General features: G+C 41.4%; 1 pseudogene; it reads right to left on the reverse strand.

Annotated features, from left to right (window-relative positions):
* Positions 1-1,501: 1,501 nt before the first annotated feature.
* Positions 1,502-2,468, reverse strand: LOC101444810 (mitochondrial carrier homolog 2-like; annotated as a pseudogene).
* Positions 2,469-8,511: the final 6,043 nt, after the last annotated feature.

The raw sequence follows: 8,511 nt of genomic DNA on the forward strand, positions 1-8,511 counted from the left end.
AGGTGCAATGGATGTATCACGATGATGGGAGAGAGTGTTGCTGTGGGGGGAGTGGGGGGCGGGGGCGGTGGGGTTGAATGGGACCTCATATATTTTTTTTATTGTAATTAAAAATAATAATAATAAATAAATATTTAAAAAAAAAAAAAAAACGTATAGTCTTCCAATCCATGAAAATGGAATGTCCTTCCATTTGTTTAGGCCTTTTTTGATTTCTTTTAGCAATGTTTTTTAGTTTTCTGTATACAAGTCCTTTACATCCTTGGTTAAGTTTATTCCTAGATATTTGATTCTTTTATTTGATATTTTAATGCATTTTTCCTTTTCCTCCCCCTCCCCTGCCCTGCTGCTTTTGCTGTCTGTGTCCATTTGCTGTGTAATCTTCTATATCTATTTCTATTTTTGTATTCTCTTCTTGTCTTTCTCTTCTGGGATTCAATCCTGGGGACCTCTGATGTGGAGAGAGGTTCCCTGTCAAATGTGTCACCTCAGTTCTTGGTCTCTGCTGCACCTCACCTTGACTCTCCCCTTCATCTCTCTTTTGTTGCATCATCAACTTGCTACATGACTCCTTGCATGGGCACTAGTATACTGCATGGGCACTTGGCTTGCTACATGGGCACTTGGCTCACTACACGGGCACTGGCTCACCATGCAGGCACTCACACAGGCACTTGGCTTGCCACACGGGCACTTGGCTTGCCATACGGGCACTCATGCGGGCACTCAGCTCACTGCGCAAGCACTGGCTCACTGCACAGGCACTGGCTTGCTGCACAGGTACTGGCTCACCACACAGGCGCTTGTGTGGGCACTTGGCTCACCAGGTGGACCCTGGTTTGCTGTGCAGGCATGCTTTCTCTTCTTCTTTTTCACCAAAAGGCCCCAGGGATCAAACTTGTGTCCTCCTGTGTGGTAGGCAGAGGCCTTATCACTTGAGCCACATCCACTTCTCTACTTGATGTTTTAGATCAATTTTTTCCTTCATTTCCTCTTCAGATTGCTCTTTACTACTGTATAGAAACACTGCTGATTTTTACATATTGATTTTGTTCTTTTCTTTATTCATTTATTAGCTCTAGTAGCTTTGTTGTTGATTTCTTGGGACTTAGGATCATATCATTGGCAAATACTGTACGTTTTACTTCTTCCTTTACAATTTGGATGCTTTTCTTCTTTTTATTGCCTAACTGCTCTGGCTAGAACTTTTAGTACAGTGTTGAATAACAATGGTGATAGCGGACGTTCTTGCCTTGTTCCTTACCTTAGAGGGAAAGCTTTCAGTCTTTTGCCATTAAGTATGATGTTAGCTGTAGGTTTTTCATGTACATCCTTTATCTTGTTGAGGAAGTTTCCTACTATTTCTATTTGTCAAAGTGTTTTTAGCAAGAAAGGATGCTATATTTTGCCAAATGCCTTTTCTGCATCATTGCAGATGTTCATTTGGTTTTTTTTTTCCTTTATTTTGTTAATGTCCTATCTTACATGGATTTTCTTATTTTTTTTTCATTTTCCCAAGATTAAATGATTATTAAAAAAGCGCTCCACACTGTATAGAAATCAACATTCTCTCCCATAATTCTGTGCATCTGGGACTATAGAAATCTCACTGTCCATTCCCCGTCCCATATCTTCAAATTAACATTCTCAGGTCACAACAATAAGTCTTCCCACAGGGAACTTTCCGGAAAAACAAGCTATTTCCTCAGCTCATATTTCCCTCTTTGTAGCATGCACCAACAATCTATCCAAGAAGTATATATTGGGGAGTAAGGAGGAGATCCACCAGCAAGCCCACAGTTGTTGACAGACATGAGATTAGAGACAAGCACAAAGGGATAGGTCAACATACTGGCAAAAAATCCTGTGACAGCTTGGGAATAACTCTTCATTTCAATCATGGTAGAAACCCCACTGTCCAGTGCATAGGTATTGACGAGATAGGCCAGTGAGTTACAGAGCCACAAAGAAATGATGTCACCTAGGAGGCGATGAATAAGACCCGCAAAAAAATCCTAGGATGCCCTCTTCCCTATAGATGGTTACTATGGATTCACAAAGTCCACAATATTTGGATTCTCTGCCAATGAATTGAACCATAGATCTTAAAGTGATCACATGAAAGGGATGTGTGATGAGGGTAGCAGCAGAACGAGCCATCATCTCTCGAGTTGTCTCCTTGATAACTCAGTCAAAGGATGATGACACTTCTTTCTGTACATTCCCAGGTCCTAATTCCTCAACCTTTTCACATTCCTCGTAATGCTGTAAAACTTTACCATGGACCACAGTTCCAAGGGCTCCTGAACACAGTCTTGGAACTAAGCCTGTGAACAACCCACACTTCTCATCAATGCTGGCAATGTGCTGGGCTGGATGAGCACCTTCACGTACATGAGCGGCTGGGACAGGATGGTGAGACCAGAGCCCAGGAGCACCTGACTGGCCGCATCTGCCATGATGGCACCCCTGGATTTTCTTAAATTGAACTACCCTTATATAACTTGGATAAAACCCACTTGATCATTGTGTATAATTCTTTTAACATGTTGTTGGATTCTTTTTGCAGGCAGAAAGGTTTTTGCATCTATATTCATTAGAGAAATTGGTCTTTCATTTTCTTTTCTTATAGTACCTTTATCTGGCCTTTGTATTAGGGTGATGTTGGTTTCATAGAATGAGTTTGGTAATGTTCACTCTTCAGTTTTTTTAGAAGAGTTTGAGCAAGATTAGTATTAATTCCTCTTGGAATGATAAGTGGAATTCACCTGGGAAGCTATCTGGTCCTGGGCTTTTCTTTTGTTTGAGAGTTTTGATGGCTGATTCTATCTGTTTTCTTGTGATTGTCTGTTTCATTTAGAGTCTGTGTAGTTTGTGGGTTTTTAGCAATTTGTCCATTTCGTCTAGATTGTCTAATTTGTTGGCAAACAGTTTTCATAGTATTCTGTAATCATCTTTTTTATTTCTGTGGAGTCAGTAGTAATGTACTCTCATATTTATTTGCATCTGTTCTTCTTTTCCTTTTTCAGTCAATAGGGGGTTGTCAATTTTATTGATCTTTCCAAAGAAAAATTTTCATTTTTTTAATTCTATTTTTTTATCTCAATTTGTTTTATTTTTGCTCTAGTCTTTGTTATTTCTTTCCTCCTGCTGCCTTTGGGATTAGTTCTCTCCTTCTTCTTTGTACAATTTCAATCTTTCAAAATTTTATGTCTATTGAGACTTGTTTTGTGTTCCAAAATATTGTCTATCCTGGAGAATGATTCATGTGCACTTGAAAAAACTATATATCCTGCTGTATTGGGGTGCAATTTTCTGCATATGCACTTTAGATCTAGTTCATTTACCATATTTTCAAGTTCTCTGTTTCCTTGTTATCTTCTCTACAGATGTTCTATCTATTGATGAGGGTGGTATGTTTAAGTCTCCAACTCTTATTGCAGAGATGTCTATTTCTCCCTTCAGTTTTGCCAGTGTTTTCCTCATATAATTATGAGGACTGTGGTTAGGTGTATAAATACTTATTATTGTTATTTCTTCTTGATGGATTACCCCTTTTATTAATATATAGTATCTTTCTTTGTCTCTTTTGCCTTAAAGTCTGTTTTCTCTGATATTAGTAGAGTTACTCCAGCTCTTATTTGGTTGCTATTGGCATGGAATATCTTTTTCCAACCTTCACTTTCAACCTATTTGTGTCTTTGGGTTTAAGGAGACTCTCTCATAAACAACATATAGATGGATCATGCTTTTTTATCCATTCTGCCAACCTGGTCTTTTGATTGAGGAGTTTAATTCATTAACATTAGTGTGATTACTATAAAGGCAGTACTTCCTTCACCAATTTTGTCCATTTTTATATGTCATATCTTTGTTTTGTCTTTTTTCTTTCTTGCAACCTCTTTTTCTGTATAGTTGAAATTTGTGATGTACCTGACTGAAACCTTTTCTCTATGTGTTTTCTTAATACTTTCTTTGCACAACCTATATCTATAACCTACTAATTTGAAAAGATACCAAGATAGCTCCAATAGCATACATATTCTCTGAATCTTCTCTTCTTTACACTACAACAAGTCACTCTCCTGTCTTTTCCTTTAAAACTGGAGAATTCCCTTTAGTAATTCTTATGAGACGGGCTTTTTGTTGAAAAACTCTTTCAACTTCTGTTTATCTGTGAATATTTTAAACTCTTGCTCATTTTTGAAAAACAATTTTGCCAGGAAGATTTTTGGCTGGCAGTTTTTTCTTTCAATACCTTAAATATATCATACCACTGCCTTATCACCTCCATGGTTTCTGAGGGGAAATTGGCACTTACTTTCTTACTGAGGATTCCTTGAATGTTATGAATCACTTTCCTCTTGCTGCTTTCCAAATTCTCTCTTTATCTTTGGCATTTGACGTTCTGATTATTATGTGTCTCACAGTAGGTCTACTAGGAATTACTCTGTTTGGAGTATGTTACATTTCTTGGACATGCATATTTATGTGTTTCTTAAGAGTTGAGAAATTTTTGGCCATTATTTCCTCAAATAATCTTGCTATACTTTCTCCTTTCTCTTCTCCTTCTGGGACACCCATGATGCATATCTTTATATGCTTCATGGTGTCACTCAAATCTCTAACACTCCGCTGAATTTTTTCTAGTCTTCCTCTTTATTTTCTTCTGACTGTAAGATTTTGATTGTCCTTTCTTCTAGCTCACTGATCCTTTCTTCTACCCATTCAAATCTGCTTTTATATACCTCTAGCATATTTTTTATCTCCACTATTGTGCCTTTTGGCTGCTTACTTTCAATATTTCTTTTTTCTTTCAAGTTAATCTTTATGCTCATGCATTATCTTCTTTTTTTAAAAACAAAATTATTTATTTATTTATTTCTCTCCCCTTCCCCCCCCCGACCCCGGTTGTCTGTTCTCTGTGTCTATTTGCTGCATCTTCTTTGTCCGCTTCTGTTGTCAGCGGCTCAGGAATCTGTGTCTCTTCTTGTTGCGTCATCTTGTGTCAGCTCTCCAGGTGTGCGGCGCCATTCCTGGGCAGGCTGCACTTTCTTTCACACTGGGCGACTCTCCTTACAGGGCACACTCCTTGTGAGTGGGGCTCCCCTACACAGGGGACACCCCTGCGTGGCAGGGCCCTCCTTGTACGCATCAGCACTGCGCATGGGCCAGCTCCACACGGGTCAAGAAGGCCCGGGGTTTGAACTGCGGACTTCCCATGTGGTAGACGGATGCCCTAACCACTGGGCCAAGTCCGCCGCTGCATTATCTTCCTAATATTCTTTATCTCTTCATGAATATTTTCTTTCACCTCCTTGAATTGATTTGGGGGATTTGTTTGACCTTCTTTGATTAGTTGTTCCAAATTCTGTGTCTCCCCTGGTTTTGTAATTTTTTTCCCTTGACTGAGCTATATCTTCCATTTTCTTAGTATGGTTTGTAATTTTTTGCTGATGTCTAGGCATCTGATTAACTTGATGTGTTAGCTGTGAAGTTCAGTTTCTCCCTCTTGTTGAGGGATATATTGTTAATTGATGTCTGTTAAGGTTCTTCTCTGATGCTTAGCTTAACTTATCCTGGATCTTTGGAATAACCCAAGTTATATTTTCTCAGCTCTTCTTTTTTTTTTTTTTTTTTAAGATTTATTTATTTATTTATTTAATTTCCCCCCTCCCTTGGTTGTCTGTTCTTGGTGTCTATTTGCTGCGTCTTGTTTCTTTGTCCGCTTCTGTTGTCGTCAGCGGCACAGGAAGTGTGGGCGGTGCCATTCCTGGGCAGGCTGCTCTTTCTTTTCACGCTGGGCGGCTTCCTCACGGGCGCACTCCTTGTGCGTGGGGCTCCCCCACGCGGGGGACACCCTTGCGTGGCATGGCACTCCTTGCGCGCATCAGCACTGCGCATGGCCAGCTCCACACGGGTCAAGGAGGCCCGGGGCTTTAACCGTGGACCTCCCATGTGGCAGACGGACGCCCTAACCACTGGGCCAAAGTCCGTTTCCCTCTCAGCTCTTCTTTATCTGATTATTGACCTGGTTATGTGATACAATATTTAATATTGCATTATTTGTGTTATTGCTTCACTTCTTGGAGAAAGCTTCCTTTCCTCTGTTCCTTCTTTGGGAATCTTGATCTGCTCTGCCACTTTTGCAGAATTTTCTTCCGAGCTCCTATTATTTGTTTATGTTCTCCACCTCACTCGGTGCCGTTTTCCTTATACCTTTCAGTTCTGGGACTCATCCTCTCTTACAGCAGTTCCATTTAAACCCCTTATTTTATTTTTGTCCATGAGACTTCTCTGCCTCCCGTTTCTCCCCCATTGGGTTAACCTGCCCTGGGCAGCCAGATGGGTCAATCCAGAAAAGTGGGTCACTTTCGAAAAGTTCATTTTGCATTTAGGGAGTCCAGCCATCAGTAACTACGTTGAGTGGGTGCACTCCCTAATCATCACCATTCTGCCATGGTTTCTCTTCCTATTTTTTTTTTCTCCCCTGGGTGTCCACGTCTATGCAAGACTCCTCAGCAGCTAGTGTTTCACCTGTGGTTTCTGTGGGCTTGTGTCCCTGTGTCTGGATATTTGTGAGGTTCTAACTCACTGTTGTGAATTCCTCTATAATCTGTGTCCCTGGTCAAAGGGATCTGGGCTGCTGCCTCGGGAGAACTCCAAGCTGTGCAAGACCAAGTGACGGGGAAGGGAGAGTACCACCCGGTCCAGGATGGAAATTTCTTACCTGATATTTGTCTCTTTTTTTAATCAGCATTTGTGAAGTCCTTTTCCAGTCTCTATTGTCTTCAGAGTTCTAAACAAGTGTAATTTTGTCCTTATATTCACTGAATATCTGGGGATGCTTATTCACAGGCTGTCTTACATCACCATGTTGATGATATCACTCTAAATTGAACATTTGTAATCCCCGCTTTCATAATGAACAATCCTAAACTTTACAAAAAATGAGTCAATGCCCAGGTCAGGTAGGTAGCAGATAGGAAACCCAGCCAAGGCTAGAGAAGCGTGGTCTAGTCATCTGTCACCAATAACAGTCCCCCAAAACAACTGATCATTATTTCATGTGAAAGACCTCAAATTTAACTAAAAACATTCCTTCTTTATGAAGTTTATGTCCACAAGAATTTATTTTCCAAAAAAATACTCCTATGATTTGGATTGTTTTTAATATATGCAGAAGTTAATTCACAGGAGGGTCAAGGCCAGGTCATTTTCAAAGCCTGCAGCAGGACAGACTCTCCTGAAAGCTTCCAAGACAGATTCCTGCAGCCTTGGGGGAAGGAGGCCACACAGGCAGCCCTGGCATCGGTCCTGCCAAAGAGTTACACATCTGGTATTTTCCAGGACTCTTCGAAGGCTAGAAACACAGGGTGCAAATCCCAGAAGAAAGAAGGGCTCTCCTCCTCTTCACACTGCCTGGACCCAGACACGTCAGGTGGAACTGTGCCTTGAAGCTAACCCTAAAATGCCCAGCATCATGCAGCCAGGATGTGGCTGTGAGACAAAAAAAAATAAGGATGTGGGATGTTATACTTGGTAAAGTAAATTGGACACGAGGCTGTTCTCAGTAGACATCCAGAGCTCAGGGAGGCTAAACCTAGTCAAATTCTGCACCAGGGGAATTGAGGAAAGGGATGAACCTCCTTTGAACTGGTGAGTTCCTTGTGACTCTCCGTCTGGAATTTCCTTTGCCCCACCAGAATATTTCTCCTTCCCCAAAAGTACCAATATCAAAACAGTAAACACTGGGCAGCAGACTTGGCCCAGTGGTTAGGGCGTCCGTCTATCACATGGGAGGCCCGCAGTTCAAACCCCTGGCCTCCTGACCCGTGTGGAGCTGGCCCACGTGCAGTGCTGATGTGCCCAAGGAGTGGTGCCACGCAGGGGCGTTCCCCGTGGAGGGAAGCCCCACGCGCAAGGAGTGCGCCCCGTAAGGAGAGCCACCCAGCATGAAAGAAAGTGCAGCCTGCCCAAGAATGGTGCTGCACACACCAAGAGCTGACACAACAAGATGATACAACAAAAAGAAATACAGATTCCCATGCTGCTGACAAAACAGAAGCGGACAAAGAAGACGCAGTAAATAGACGCAGAGAACAAACAACCGGGGTGGGGGGAGGGAGGGGAGAGAAATAAATAAAATAAATAAATCTTTAAAAAAAAAAAAACAGTGAACACTAACAGTTTATGTTTGGGATGTACATTCATATAGGCATACCTTATGTACATCCACATAGGCATACCTTATAAGTACTTTAATGGGAGAGGACCATGGAATAATGGGCACCTGGATGACCCTACATGTGTTGGTGACAAAGTTGGTAACTTTTTAGTTTGCCCTGCCCCCACATCTTCATTTTTCAGAATAAGATGGATAAAAGGAAGAAAAAAGGAAACAAAAAATGGATGCAGGGAAGCAGACTTGGCTCAACGGATAAAGTATCTGCCTACCACATGGTTGGTCCACAGTTTAAACCCTGAGCCTCCTTGACCCGTGTGGAGCTG

The sequence above is a fragment of the Dasypus novemcinctus genome, chromosome 3 (assembly GCF_030445035.2).
Source record: "Dasypus novemcinctus isolate mDasNov1 chromosome 3, mDasNov1.1.hap2, whole genome shotgun sequence".
NCBI lineage: Eukaryota > Metazoa > Chordata > Mammalia > Cingulata > Dasypodidae > Dasypus > Dasypus novemcinctus.